A 16,811-nucleotide genomic window follows, 5' to 3' on the forward strand; every position below is an offset into this window, starting at 1 on the left:
AGGAGAGCCGGTTCATATGCATTATTATGTTACAGCCTTATTTCAAAATGGAAAATTTATTTTTTCCCTTCAAAATTCTACACACAATACCCCATAATGACAACGCGAAAAGTTTGAGATTTTTTGCAAATTGAAAAATAAAAAACTAAGAAATCACATGTATGTATGTATTCACAGACTTTCCCGTGAAGCTCAAAATTGAGCTCAGGTGCCTCCCGTTTCCACTGATCATCCTTGAGATGTCTCTTCAGCTTAATTGGAGAACACATGTGGTAAATTCAGTTGATTGGACATGATTTGGAAAGGCACACACCAATCTATACAAGGTCCCACATTTGACAGTGCATGTCTGAGCACATACCAATCATGAAGTGAAAGGAATTGTCTGTAGACCTCCGAGACAGGTACAAAAAAATATCTACTGCTTTGAAGGTCCCAATCAGCACAGTGGCCTCCATCACCTCTGCAGCAATGCACCAATCAGGCCTGTATGGTAGAGTTGCCAGACGGAAGCCACACCTTAGTAAATAGCACATGGCAGCACGCCTGAAGTTTGCTGAAATGCACCTGAAGGACTCTCAGACCATGAGAAAAAAAACTCTCTGATCTGATGAGACACAGATTGAACTCTTTTGTGTGAATGCCAGGCATCATGTTTGGAGAAAACTAGGCACCGCTCATCACCAGGTCAATACCATCCCTACAGTGAAGCATTGTGGTGGGGATGTTTTTCAGCGTCAGGAGCTGGGAGACTAGTCAGGGTAGAGGTAAAGATGAATGCAGCAATGTACAAACACAACCTGGATGAAAACCTGTTCCAGAGCGCTCTTGACCTCAGACTGGGGTGAAGGGTTCATCTATCAGCTGGACAACGACCCTAAGTACACAGCCAAGATATCAAAGGACTGGCTTCAGGACAACTCTGTCCTTGAGTGGCCCAGCCAGAGCCCAGACTTGAATCCGATTGAACATCTCTGGAGAGATCTGAAAATGGCTGTGCACCGACGCTGCCCATCCAACCTGATGGAGCTTGAGAGGTGCTGCAGAGAGGAATGGGCGAAACTGCCCAAAGATAGGTGTGCCAAGCTTGTGACATCATATTCAAAAAGATGTCAGGCTGTAATTGCTGTCAAAGATGCATCAAGAAAGTATTCAGCAAAGGCTGTGAATACTTATGTACATGTGATTTCTTCATTTTTTATTTTTAATAAATATGCAAAAATCTCAAAAAAACAGAGGGAAGCAACGCTAACTATAGAAGGATAGCAACGCTAACCAAACATGGAACAGGGAAAGCAATAGCAAAACCAACCAAGAACACTTACAACTAGGAGAGCAGTAAAACGATGCACAGAGGCGGGTGCCCAGTATCCACTATTGACTACAAGAAAAGGAATTACCTGTAGGTATTAAATTCCAATTTATCCAACGTCCTAATGGATACTGGGGAATAGTATATTACCATGGGGATGTCCCAAAGCTCCCAGAACGACTGGGAGAATGCCGAGACCCCTGCAAAACCGCATTACCAAACTGAAGGTCATCCTTGGCCAAGGAGTCAAACCTGTAGAACTTAACAAACGTGTTCACACCAGACCAAGTTGCTGCACGGCAAAATTGTAAAACCGAGCCGCCCAGGAAGAACATACGGACCTTGTGGAGTGGGCCTGAACCAAACTCGGCAGCGGCAGAGCAGACGAATTATAGGCTTGTTGGGCAGTCAAATTGAGTTAACAAGCAATGGACTGCTTGGAGGCAGGACGACCAATTTTTGTAGCATCATAAAAGGATGAAAAGCGAGTCAGACATCCTGTGACGAGCAGTCCTTTGACTGTAAATCCTCAAAGCCCTCACAACATCCAGGAACTTTGGAGCAACTGAAGTGTTGGATAAAACTGGAACCACAATTGGTTAATTAACATAAAAAGCCTATAAAACTTTCGTCAAAAACTGTGGGCGAGTTCGGAGCTTCGCCCTATCCTTAAGAAACACCAAGTAGGGGCACTTACAGGACAAAGCCCCCATTTCCGACACTCGCCAAGCCAAAGCAGTAACATAACAGTCTTTCACATTAGGTTTTTTAAATCAACCCTATGTAAGGTTGGATTGGAGAAAGTTCAATACCACATTGAGGTCCCACGTAGCAGTGGGAGGAACAAAGGGTGGTTGAATGTGATACACCCCCTTTAAAAAAGGTCTGTACTTCAGGAAGTACCACCAGTTGTTTCTGGAAGAAGAAAGAGCGTCGCAATCTGAACCTTAATGGAGCCAAACCGTAGGCCCTTATCCACTCCTGCTTGCAGGAACAGAAGAAAATGGCCCAGACGAAACTCCACAGGAAAACATTTTCGACCCTCACACCAAAAAAAAATAGGATTTTAATACCTACCGGTAAATCCTTTTCTCTTAGTCCCTGGAGGATGCTGGGGACACCATAAGAACCATGGAATATAGACTGGATCCGCAGGAGACAAGGGTACTTTAAGACTTTGAAAGGGTGTGAACTGGCTCCTCCCTCTATGCCCCTCCACCAAACTCGTTATAGGAACTGTGCCCAGTGAGACGGACATTTTGAGGAAAGGATTTATTGTTAACTAAGGTGGGACACATACAACATGGCATTTAACAGAAACTCCAGTCAACGGCATGAACAACGTCAGCAACAGGCTGACCATAATGTAACACAACCCGTGTGTAAACATAACTAACAACTGCTGATAGAGTCCGCACTGGGACGGCCGCCCAGCATCCTCTACGGACTAAGAGAAAATGATTTACCGGTAGGTATTAAAATCCTATTTACTCATACGTCCTAGAGGATGCTGGGGACACCATAAGAACCATGGGGTTTATACCAAAGCTCTACAAAGGGCAGGAGAGTGCGGATGACTCTGCAGCACAGATTGACCAAACATGAGGTCCTCATCAGCCAGGGTATCAAACTTGTAAAATTTCTCAAAAGTGTTTGAACCCGACCAAGTAGCTGCTCGGCAGAGTTGTAATGCCGAGACTCCGCGGGCAGCCGCCCAGGATGAGCCCACTTTTCTGGTAGAGTGGGCCTTCACTGATTTCGGTAACGGCAATCCAGCCGTAGAATGAGCATGCTGATCCAGCGCGCAATACTCAACAGAAATTGTTGACGAGTCCTCAACTCCGTTCTATCTTCATGGAAGATTAAATAAGGACTCTTCTGAGACAAAGCCGCTAACTCAGACACCCGCCTTGCGGATGCTAAGGCCAATAGCATGACCACTTTCCAAGTGAGAAATTTCAACTCAACCTTCTGTAAAGGTTCAAACCAATGTGATTGAAGAAAATGCAACACCACATTAAGATCCCATGGTGCCCCTGGGGGAACAAATGGAGGTTGGATGTACAAAACTCCTTTCACAAAAGTCTGAATTTCTGGAAAGGAGGCCAACTGTTTTTGAAAGAAAACAGATAAGGCCGAAATTTGTACTTTAATCGAGCCTAACTTTAGGCCCGCATCCGCACCTGCTTGCAGGAAATGGAGAAAACGCCCTAGTTGAAATTCTTCCGTAGGAGCCTCCTTGGATTCACACCAAGACAAATTTTCTCCAAATACGGTGATAACGTTTAGACGTTACTCCTTTTCTAGCCCGAAGAAGTGTGAGAATAACTTCACTGGGAATACCCTTTCGGCCTAGGATCCGGCGTTCAACCGCCAAGCCGTCAAACGTAGCCGCGGTAAGTCGTGGTATATGTGCGGCCCCTGCTGTAACAGATCCTCTCGTAGATGAAGAGGCCAGGGATCTCTTATGAGTAATTCCTGAAGATCTGGATACCAAGTCCTCCTTGGCCTGTGTGGGGCAATGATGATCGCCTGAACCTGTGTTCTTCTTATGATCGTTAGCACCTTTGGAATGAGTGGAAGCGGAGGAAACGCGTGCACCGACTGAAACACCCATGGTGTTACCAGCGCGTCCACAGCTATTGCTTGAGGGTCCCTCGACCTGGAACAATATCTCTGAAGTTTCTTGTTTAGGCGAGACGCCATCATGTCTATTTGAGGAATTCCCCAAAGACTTGTCACTTCTGTGAAGACCTCTTGATGAAGACCCCACTCTCCTGGATGGAGATCGTGTCTGATGAGGAAGTCTGCTTCCCAGTTGTCCACTCCTGGAATGAAGATTGCTGACAGGGCGCTTGTATGTCTTTCCGCCCAGCGGAGAACTTTTGTGGCCTCTGCCATTGCCACCCTGCTCTTTGTTCCGCCCTGGCGGTTTATGTGCACTACTGCTGTTATATTGTCCAATTGTATTAGGATGGGCCGGTTGCGAAGAAGACGTTCCGCTTGAAGAAGGCCATTGTAAATGGCTCTTAACTCCAGAACGTTTATGTGTAGACAAATTTCCTGGCTTGACCATTTTCCCTGGAAGGTTTCCCCCTGTGTGACTGCTCCCCAGCCTCGGAGACTCGCATCTGTGGTTACTAGGATCCAGTCCTGGATCCTGAACCTGCATCCTTCCGGGAGGTGAGAGCTGTGCAGCCACCACAGGAGTGAGATTCTGGTCTTGGAGGATAGGATTATTTTCCGGTGGATGTGCAGATGGAATCCGGACCACTTGTCCAATAGGTCCCACTGAAACACTCTGGCATAGAATCTGCCAAACTGAATGGCCTCGTAGGCCGCCACCATCTTTCCCAGCAACTGAGCGCATTGATGAATTGATTACTCTCGCTAATTTCAGAATTTGTTTGACCAAACTCTGAATTTCCAGAGCCTTCTCTTCTGGAAGAAAAACTCTCTGTAATTCCGTGTCCAGAATCATTTGATTCTGGACACGGCTACTTGCCTACGAAGGAGAACCATCATTTCCACCATTACCTTGGTGAAAATCCTCGGAGCCGTGGACAGACCAAACGCCAAACGGCAACGTCTACGTCTGAAATTGGTAATGACAATCCTGAGTAGCAAACCTCAGGTAAGCCTGATACGGAGGATATATGGGGATGTGCAAGTAGGCATCCTTTATGTCGACCGACACCGTGAAATCCCCTTCCTCGAGACTAGAGCTCACTGCTCGGAGAGATTACATCTTGAATTTGAATTTTCTTAGGTAAAGATTGAGGGACTTTAGGTTCAGAATTGGTCTGACCGAGCCATCCGGCTTCGGAACCACAAACAGGCTTGAATAAAAGCCTTCTCCCTGTTGTGCCGGGGGAACCCTGACAATGACATGATTCAGACACAACTTCTGTATTGCATCGCATACTACCTCCCTGTGCGGAAGAGAAGCTGGTAAGGCTGATTTGAAAAAAACATCAAGGGGGGACGTCTTGACACTCCAGCTTGTACCCCTGGGACACTATTTCTAAAATCCACGGGTCTTGGGCCGAACGAGCCCAGAATTGCCTGAAGAGCTTGAGACATGCCCCCACCGGTGCGGACTCCTGCAGAGGAGCCCCAGCGTCATGCGGTAGATTTGGCAGAAGCCGGGGAGGAATTCTGCTCCTGAGAACCTGCCACGGCCTGAAATCTTTTACCTTTTCCTCTTCCTCTATTAGCAAGGAAGGAATAACCTCGGCCTTTTTTGTATTTATTTGGCCGAAAGGACTACATATGCAAGTGGTGAGCTTTCTTTTGTTGTGGAGGAACATAAGGCAAAAATGACGACTTACCCGCGGTAGCCGTAGATACCAACTCAGCGAGACCTTCACTAAACAATACACCACCTTTAAACGGTAGAGACTCCATAGCTTTCTTAGAGTCAGCATCAGCATTCCATTGATGAATCCACAATGCTCTCCTAGCTGAGACTGCCATGGCATTGGCCCTTGATCCCAAGAGGCCAATATCTCTTGCCGCCTCCTTTAGGTAGGCTGCAGCGTCCCTGATATAACCCTGCATTAAAAGGATGGTATCGCTATCCAGGGTATCTATATCAGATGACAAGTTATCTGCCCACTTTTCGACAGCACTACTCACCAACGCAAATGCAATAGCTGGTCTGAGTAGTGTACCTGTGGTGATGTAAATGGATTTTAGCTTATTTTCCTTTCTACGATCCGCAGGATCCTTAAGGGCTGCTGTGTCAGGAGACAGTAAAGCCACCTTTTTAGACAACCGTGATAGCGCCTTGTCCACAATGGGAGGTGACTCCCACTTTCCTCTATCCCCAGAGGGGAACGGATAAGTCATTTGAATCCTTTTGGGAATCAGAAACTTTTTGTCAGGATTTTCCCACATTTTTTCAAAAAGGGCATTCAGTTCATGGGGGGGGGGGAGTAAACGTTACCTCAGGTTTCTTTCCCTTAAACATACAGACCTTAGTATCAGGAACAGCAGGGTCCTCGGAGATGTGCAACACGTCTTTTATTGCCACAATCATGTACTGAATGCTCTTTGCCAATTTTGGGTCTAATCTGGAATCACTATAGTCGACACTGGAGTCAGTGTCTGTGTCGGTATCTGTGTCTGCTAACTGAGCAAACGAACGTTTATGTGACCCCGAGGGGGTCTGGGCCTGTGATAACACATCCTCCACCGATTTTTTCCATACCTGGTTCTGTGACTCAAATTTATCTAATCTCTTATTAAAAAGAGCCACATTAGCATTCAAAGCATTCAACACATTAACCCAGTCAGGAGTCGGCGGTGCTGACAGGGTCACTCCCACAGCCGTTTCTGCACCCAATACAGTCTCCTCCTGGGAAGAGCACTCCGCCTCAGACATGCCGACACACCTGTACAGACACACTGGGCCAAAAGGGGGACAGACCCACAGTAAAGCCTGTCAGAGAAACAGAGGGAGTTTGCCAGCTCACAACCCAGCGCCTGACCCAGTTCTGAAACCTTATTATATAATGCCTCAGACCCTGTAGCGCTTTATAATAACTTATTTAAGCACCAAATTTGCTGTGCCCTCCCCCGTTTGCACCCTGTTACTTGTTATAGCAGTGGTGAGGAAGGACCAGCGTCTCCGCAGCTCTGGAGAGAAAATGGCGCCGATGAGAGCTGAGAGGGCTAAGCACCGCCCCCCTTCATGGCGCGCTTCAGCCCGCTATTTTTTAAACTAATAATGCTGGCGGGGGTAAGAATTTAGTGCCAAAGCACTCCCAATTCATTTTGCCAGCCTGAAAAGAGGATTTTTATACTGCCCAGGGACTGGTTTACGAGACTTACCATGAGCTCCACTAGTAGCATTGGAGGCACCTCTGCCTCTGAATCTGGCCAAACTATAGGACTGCAGAGTGGGACCAGTGTACGGACGCCTGGCAGGTGGTGGGACAGACGGTAGATATGTAGATTTACCTGCAATTGCCTGAGATATCAACTTGTTCAGTTCTTCACCAAACAAGGCATCACCTGTAAAAGGAATGTTTTCAACCCCTTTTTTTTTTGAATCGGCATCCGCTGACCATTGACGTAACAACGCGGCTCTGCGAGCCAATACTGCCATATTAGTGGTACGGCCGTTAATGATAAGGGGGTCATTCAGATCTGGTCGCATGCAGGCCGATTTTTTGCACTGCTGCGACCAGATAATCGCCTACAGGGGAGGGGGTATTTGCTGTGCAGGGGTGCGTTCGGCTGTGCATTGAGCTGCACAAACAAACGTTTGTGCAGTTTATACACAACTCATGACTTACTCAGCCACTGCGACGGTCCGGGCCGATGCGGACGTCAGGAATCCTCCTCCACGCCTGCGTTTTACCAGACACTCCCTGAAAACGGTGAGTTGCTGAACAAGAACGTATTTTTCCTGTCAATCTTCAAGCGATCGCCGGTGCAATCACTTTCTTCGTTAGTTCTGTCGCTGCCCGGCGATCCCCATCGCCGGCAGCCGACACTGCTGTGCATGCGCTGTTCAGACCCGACCACGCGGCAGCGAAAAAGGCAGCTCGATTTCGGATCTTAATAACCCCCCAAGTTCCTTAACAGCCTCACTCAAAGATTGCAGCATCTTGGATGTGTTGCAGTAATGTAACGATAGCATCCTGAGGTAGTATAAACAACCCTTTCAGAATATCATCTGACCATTTTCCCAAGGCTCTAGAAATCCAGCCGCATACTATGGTAGGGTGTTGGGCTACACCTGTAGCAGTATAAATTGATTTAAGAGTAGTTTCAATTTTGCAATCAGCTAGATCTTTAAGGGAAACAACCCCTGGTACAGGTAAATCAATCTTACGTGACAGCGTGAATTTAATACCCGTTAAGGGTTAATACATTTCTTGTCAGGATATATCTATAAATGAGGACCTCAACACACGGGGACAGGGAATTATCCTCGTCCACCTCAGCCCCTCCTTCCTCAAACTCTGGTATTTCAGAATCAGTCAGAGTGCAAACGTTGTGGGAGTGTGCATTTGTGAGAAACCAACAGGGGGGGCTGGGGAGCCTGCCTGTGGTCTGCAGCAACAACCATAGACGCGTCTATAGTTTGTTTCAGGGCTTCTCTTTCATGCTTAGCCGTAGCTAACTCTGAATATTTGAAATCATAGTCTTAAATGATTGCATCAACTCAGGTTCCTGCACATTATCTAGCTTGTGAAGGAATTAAGCATTGAATACACATAAGAGAACCCTGTGTGTGAGTAAGGTGTAAACCTAGCCTTGCATAAAGTACACACAGACTTATTTGCAGACATGCTTGAGTAGAAATTACACAGATTAATATGAAAAACAGAGCAGTATTAGGGAGATATGCACAATAACCCAGACTAACCTGAACGGAGTGACACAGAGGGGTGGTCTTCAGTATGCCGGCGGTCGGGCTCCCAGCGACCAGCATACCGGCGCCGGGAGCCCGACAGCCGGCATACGACAATTATTCTCCCTCGTGGGGGTCCACGACCCCCCTGGAGGGAGAATAAAAGTGTGGCGTGCGTAGCGCGCCACCGTGCCCGTAGCGTGGCGAGCGCAGCGAGGTTGCAAGGGGCTCATTTGCGCTTGCCACACTGTTGGTAAGCCGGCAGCCGGCCTCCCGGCGCCGGTATGCTGGTCGCCGGGAGGCCGGCCGCCGGCAGATCGTAGTGAACCCACACAGAGAGATATGGGGACCAGCAAAATACACCACAGACTGAGTAGCGCTCCGCTAGGTGTACTTATGTGTAATTTTGCACACAGTGGTAGAATCGATATTTATGAGCTCCCCCCCCTCACTATAACCCCCTGGTACCAGTTACAGTGGTGATTCAGTGGATCTTGGAGGAGCTGTCCCCGTGTGCAGCTTGTTAGCAGCAGCAGCAGAAGCTGGAAATGGCGGTTTGCCTCTGGTCCCGCTCTCCGGGAAGCCATGCCCCCATAATGGCGAGCGGTCCCTTTACATTTTTTTTTTTATACTGGCCATCTCTAGAAATTAAAAATGAGTGCCTGCACCAGTGGGCACCGCTGGCCAGAGCCGGCTAAACACTGTCCATTCATGCAACCATTGTAACCGGGGACCGGTTGTAACACTCACCACACCACGTCGACTTCGGCATCTGCTAAGGGGTGGCAGCATGCTACCGGCAAGGGCTCACACTCTAAGTGTGTGAGAAACCTCACCTCAGGAGCTCAGTATTCTGTCAGCTGGGATTACGAACCATTAACCCCCCCCTGTGTGGAAAAACACACTACAGGCTGATACAACTTTGATGTAATGTCCTTAAAACAAGTCAGAATGATGCTCAGTAGTGTGTGTGGCCTCCACGTGCCTGCATGACCTCCTTACAACGCCTGGGCATGCTCCTGAGGAGGTGGCAGATGGTCTCCTGAGGGATTTCCTCCCAGACCTGGACTAAAGCATCCGCCAAGTCCTGGACAGTCTGTGGTGCAACATGGCGTTGGTGGATGGAGCGAGACATGATGTCCCAGATGTGCTCAATTGGATTCAAGTCTGCGGAACGGGTGGGCCAGTCCATAGAATCAATGCCTTTGTCTTGCAGGAACTGCTGACACACTCCAGCCACATGAGGTCTAGCATTGTCTTGCATTAGGAGGAACCCAGGGCCAACCGCACCAGCATATGGTCTCACAAGGGGTCTGAGGATCTCATCTTGGTACCTAATGGCAGTCAGGCTACCTCTGGCGAGAACATGGAGGGCTGTGCGGCCCCCCAAAGAAATGCCACCCCACACCATTACTGACCCACTGCCAAACCGGTCATGCTGGAGGATGTTGCAGGCAGCAGAACGTTCTCCTTGGCGTCTCCAGACTCTGTCACATGTGCTCAGTGAGAACCTGCTTTCATCTGTGAAGAGCAGAGGGCGCCAGTGGCGAATTTGCCAATCTTGGTGTTCTCTGGCAAATGCCAAACGTCCTGCACGGTGTTGGGCTGTAAGCACAACGCCCCACCTGTGGACGTCGGGCCCTCATACTACCAAAACATCAGCCAGAAAGCATAGGAGCTGAAAAGTGGTCTGTGGTCACCACTTGCAGAACAAATCCTTTATTGGGGGTGTATTGCTAATTGCCTATAATTTCCACCTGTTGTCTATTCCATTTGCACAACAGCATGTGAAATTGATTGTCAGTGTTGCTTCCTAAAGGCCCATACACACTTGACGATAAAATGAGCGACGTCGTTCATTTCAGCCCTCGTCAACGACGTCGCTCATATCGTCAAGTGTGTATGCATCCGACGACCACCGATGCGCGGCCCCGCGGGACGTTAACGACCCTCACTTATCTGTGGAGCATGTATGCTCAATTTCCACTATGGTCGTTACCGACCAGAGACGTCGTTGAATGTGTATGGTGTGTACGACCAACGACCAAGCCACTGTTCACCAGCCCTGTTCCCAGCTCATTATTTTAATAAACTGTTCAGCTTGGATGCTTCAGCGATGAATGGTCTTTGGTCGTTGGTCTTTGGTTGTTGGTAGTGTGTATGCTCATGTCGTTTGCTCAGCTGTTCAAGGGAAGTTCAAGGGAAGTCGTTAACGACGGTCTTTAACGACGTGTGCATCGTCAAGTGTGTATGGGCCTTAAGTGGACAGTTTGATTTCACAGTAGTGTGATTGACTTGGAGTTACATTGTGTTGTTTAAGTGTTCCCTTTATTTTTTTGAGCTATGTATGTATGTATGTATGTATGTATGTATGCACACACATATATATATACATACATTGGACTGATTACTTTAGGAGAGTGCATCTCCCTATCTAGGGATCGTTATTATATTTGTGGACTCATTAATACAATGTGACCTCCATTGGATGCACCCCGCTGTTGCTAGTAGTAAGATGAGAGTGCAGGCTTACTTGTATGTATATATATATATATATATATATATATATACACAGGTTGAGTATCCCATATCCAAATATTCCGAAATACGGAATATTCCGAAATACGGACTTTTTTGAGTGCGAGTGAGATAGTAGAACCTTTGTTTTTTGATGGCTCAATGTACACAAACTATGTTTAATACACAAAGTTATTAAAATATTGTATTAAATGACCTTCAGGCTGTGTATATAAGGTGTATATGAAACATAAATGAATTGTGTGAATGTAGACACACTTTGTTTAATGCACAAAGTTATAAAAAATATTGGCTAAAATGACCTTCAGGCTGTGTGTATAAGGTGTATATGTAACATAAATGCATTCTGTGCTTAGATTTAGGTCCCATCACCATGATATCTCATTATGGTATGCAATTATTCCAAAATACGGAAAAATCCCATATCCAAAATACCTCTGGTCCCAAGCATTTTGGATAAGGGAGACTCAACCTGTATATATATATATATATATATATATATACCAGGTGTGTTGGAAAAACCAACAGAGGGCACTCACCAGTCCATAAGAGTATAAAGGTTTATTGATACATCATAATCACCAATCGTGTGTCGACGTTTCGGCCCCTAGGGCCTTTCTCAAGACAGTCAGTGAAGACATCCAAACAGCATGCCAGTTACACACATACTGACACTGCCTACCGGGTCCCCTTATATAGCACATCAATATCAATCAATAATACAATCAGCCCAAATAGAATGCATGCAGTGTAATTCAAACCCCTATTATGCATATAGTATAACATCATGAACTCACAAAGCACACAGGGATCACAATACATATCGCCGGAATAGGCATCATTATTCAAACATCAGAGACAGCTGTGGACGCTGCGCCGCACGTCCGGTATTACCGGAAATACGTCAACCATATCGCGCGTTACCATGGCCACGGAGTTGAAAACATACGCGTCACCAGTAACCATAGTAGCGCGGCGCACATTTTAATGATGTGCCAACCGCGCAATAGAGCGTGTCATACCTGTCACTCGTAACCAAAGTAACCTCATACAACTAAAGATTGCAGAGCCCGGAAATGCTAGAAAAACAGTATGAGTTACGATTGCGCTCCACGCTGCTCCCCACAATAGTTAAACTCGAATTAGCCTAAAGCTCGCACCTATATCACAATGTGACCCAGAAGTTAGATTACCGTACTAACATAAACATCTGGTGCAGTATACCAAAATATACAGCAGACCAACAGCATACATACTATATATGGCTGATTACAAGTATAGTTATTAATTCACATTGAAGGGATTAACTCAATATCACATAGACTCCACATGAGCAGTTCAAAATGATATCAAACTATATCAATAAAGAACTAAAATGCAGGAACAGGGTTATGACACTGCTCATGGGCTGCAAATATATATATAGGCAGTACATTAAAGTTAGTCAGCTTATCAACATCTATGTCATAACATTAGTACTATCAATCCCAAAATCCCTCGGCAGAATATCACCGATCAGACATGGGGATTGAACGTGAGACCTGTAAACCTAATAACATAGCACATAATCAAAGATGATGCTATAGAAGAGGACCCGGCAGAAGCAATACACCCAATAGTACCCCCAGGTTAAAAAATCTCGATGTATGGTGATCCATGTCACCAACACAAAGCCCTATACCAATAAAACAAACAATAATAATATAAACAGTAACCCTGTGCCTCTAGGTAAAGGGGTCAATTATTGACCTCTGTTCTACACTAGTTAATGAATAAATATGCTGAGTGGGTTGTTCTCATTAAGACCGCGTGGAGTTATAGTGTCCAGTCTGTGAATCCACCTTGCTTCACACTTCTTTAAGGTTAGAATACGGTCTCCACCCCGTAAAGGTTCAGGAACATGGTCAATGACCATACAACGTAATGAAGCTACTTGATGATTAGCAAGGAGAAAATGTTTGGCAACTGGTTTATCAGTACCACCCGATTCAATGGCCTGTCTGATGGAATATCTATGGTTTGCCATCCTATCCCTGAAGGATCTCTTGGTCATCCCTGTATAGTAGAGTCCACAGGGGCAGATGATTATATAAACCACAAAGGCACTGGTACACGTCAAGTTGTGTTTGATGGAAATTCTGGTGCCATTATGTGGATGGCGAAAGTCCTTACCACTGATCATAGAATTACAAGTGGTGCACCCCTTGCACTTGAAGCATCCGGTCCTTCCCGAGCGTAACCAACTCGAGGGTCCAACATTTGGTTGCAAAGTGGGACGCATCAAGAGTTGTCGCAAATTGGGACCTCGTTTATAGGCACACATCGGGGGTTTAATACCACGTAATTTCAAACTTGGATCAGTTGTTAATAGTGGCCAATTCTTTTCATATATCTTCTTGGTAATCTGAGAAGTATGGTCATATGTGCTCACATGTATCATCCGATTATCAGTGACTTTCTTAGGTACTTTATCTTTTGGGTGATTATAGCGATGATATGCTTTCTTGATACATCTCTCAAGTGTATTTGGTGAGTACCCTCGTTGCATAAACCTGGACTTCATCTCATTAATCTGTAGCTGAGCAAGTTCATTAGAGGAATTAATCCTGAGTACCCTCAGGAACTGGGAAATCGGTAGACTTTCCTTCAAAGTGGGAGGGTGTTGGCTCGTAGCCTGTAGCAATGTGTTCCTATCAGTCTGCTTACGGAACAAAGTAGTACACAGTCGAGGACCCTCCCTCCACACCGTTACGTCTAAAAAGTCAACAGAGTGTAGATCCATGTTGACAGTAAACCTAATTGGTTCGTCTAACGCATTAAGCGTTTCAACCATCTTGGTTACTTCGTCCCCAGTGCCAGACCACAGCAAAAAAACATCATCAATAAATCTAACGTATATCAAACATTTATGTCCAAATTGGCGAAAAATATAATTACGCTCATATATGGCCATATATAAATTGGCATATGCCGGCGCCAAGTTAGACCCCATGGCCGTACCATTTATTTGGGAAAAAAATGTAGAACCGTACAAAAAATAATTCTGCTTCAATACCAGCTCCACCAGGCTGGTCAGAAATTCAATAGGAGGTTGTTTATGGGCAGCTTCAATCAAATGTCGCCTAATAGCATCAATACCATCACTGTGTGGTATTACTGTATATAGCGACTGAATATCAAGGGTTACCAACCAAACTTCACCGACAGGAACTACAAAATCCTTAATCTTATGAAGGAAATCAGTGGTATCACGAACATAACTAGTAGTATTGAGCACCAAGGGTTGTAAAAATTGGTCCACATATACTGCAAGAGGCTGTAGAAGAGACCCCCGGGCAGATATAATTGGTCTACCCGGAGGATCTTCAAGCCGCTTGTGAATTTTAGGCAGTGTATAAATAATGGGTGTTATAGGGTATTCAACTTTTAAATATCCAGCTGTATCACTATCAATCCACCCTGCCTGTAACCCCAAGTCAATGGTGTTGTCGATGAGTGTTTTAATCTTATTGGTTGGATTCCCACTTAAACGCATGTATGTGGTATTATCAGCTAATTGGCGTCGGATTTCCTTATCATACTGTACCCAATCTTGTATCTCCACTGCCCCACCTTTATCAGCGGGGCGAATGGTGATACTCTTATTATTCTTAAGGGATTTAAGTGCTTCCCTCTGGGCTGTGGACAAGTTATAATATTTGGGTCTTATGGTAGTACTAGATTGTTTATCTATTTCAGCCATCCTGATAAAGGTCTTAATACTTGCATTATAGGAAATCGGATCATATTGGCTAGGTTTCTTACATTTGGATGGAACTACCTGCTCTCGTACAGTTGTGGTACCAAACTGTTCTCTAAGGCGTAGCTTACGACTAAATTTATAATTATCAACTGTCCACGAGAATGCATCATGTGTGGTGGTAGGGATAAATGACAAACCTAGTGATAAAACCGATGATTCAGCCTCAGTAAGGGTGTGGGATGAAAGGTTAAAGATCAGGTTGGTGTCTTGGGTTTCCTGCCACTACTTCTTATGGTGTCCACCCCGCCTCTGGTGGCTCCGGACCCGCCTCTTCTTCTGAAGGGGGGATACACATGTGTACCTGTCTCTAAAAAATGTTGTTGTCTAAACCGTCTACCATCATTGGAGTCGGTCGTCTCACCGTCAGAGGAAGATTGTGCCAAGGCTGCACCTCCCTGTGTGGCATCTCTAGATCTATATTGGCGGAAAAACCGTCTGCCCCTAGTATCTCCCTGATTCCCTGTTAACCATCTATATACTGTATGTAGCTTGTAGTCAGTATTAACGGTTTCAAGTTTTTTCCTTTTAAACTGTAATAGTTCCTGCTGATAAGCATCAATCTGGCTTTTCAAACGTTCAAGCCATGGTTCAGTTTTATCATTTGTCAACTTCTTAATATATAAACCCTTCAACGTTTCAATCTCTCCTCGCAATTTCTTCAATTCAGAACTAACTTCTTCAATAACCAATAAGATAAGGTCAGATGAACACTTATTGAGAACCGAGCACCATTTAGCACAGAATGCTGGGTTATTACGACCCAGTGTGGGTACATTCTGTACCCTAAAACCCCTAGGTATCCTTTTAGCTCGATGGTATTCACTAAGGAATTGACCATGTAGAACCAGATCGGTTTCTCGTTTCCTCATTCTTAACAACTTTGTATATAAATCAGCTGAGGTTTCAGCAGGTAAATCAGTGAATTCTACATGGTCAAAATATATCCTCTCAGCATCATCATCTGTGAGCGATAGAAAGTTACTCTCAGCTGATCTCAACAAGTCCTCATCGACCACATTAGTCCCTGCTTGCGACATATTCAATAATTTTTAAGCAACAAGGAAGGAAGGAAGCAAGAGAAGGGGAGAGAAAGGTAGAAAGTATCACACAAAAATTAAATTGAATATTGTTGCTGTAGTCTGGCACTGGTAAGGACAAAGCCCAGAGGCACAGGGCTATAAAAAGCAATTTTTAAATGTTAAAACACCTAGAAAATTAGGTATACTAGGTGGCTCATAATGCCAGCATGCTAAGCATCAGGCATACTAAAATGTCCCACTGAAAAAGCAAATGGAAAATCAAATATAGTCACCAATCCAATAGTTCGTCATAGAATAACGGGTGCTTGACAAAGAAATCCTGGCTCATAGCTTGGGATCCATATATATATCCATAGGAATGTCCGCACTCACGTTCAATAAATCATCACCATGGGGTGCTGCTCATGATAACCCCGACAGGGTATCACATATACCAGGTGTGTTGGAAAAACCAACAGAGGGCACTCACCAGTCCATAAGAGTATAAAGGTTTATTGATACATCATAATCACCAATCGTGTGTCGACGTTTCGGCCCCTAGGGCCTTTCTCAAGACAGTCAGTGAAGACATCCAAACAGCATGCCAGTTACACACATACTGACACTGCCTACCGGGTCCCCTTATATAGCACATCAATATCAATCAATAATACAATCAGCCCAAATAGAATGCATGCAGTGTAATTCAAACCCCTATTATGCATATAGTATAACATCATGAACTCACAAAGCACACAGGGATCACAATACATA

The 16,811-nt window shown here is 45.4% G+C and overlaps 1 protein-coding gene across 4 annotated transcripts in view; it reads right to left on the minus strand.

Annotated features, from left to right (window-relative positions):
- The window catches only part of WDR75 (WD repeat domain 75), a 1,043,598-nt gene that overhangs the window by 693,304 nt on the left and 333,483 nt on the right, over positions 1-16,811 (minus strand). The window lies entirely within an intron of this gene.

The sequence above is a fragment of the Pseudophryne corroboree genome, chromosome 7, assembly GCF_028390025.1.
Source record: "Pseudophryne corroboree isolate aPseCor3 chromosome 7, aPseCor3.hap2, whole genome shotgun sequence".
NCBI classification, from domain to species: Eukaryota; Metazoa; Chordata; class Amphibia; order Anura; family Myobatrachidae; genus Pseudophryne; species Pseudophryne corroboree.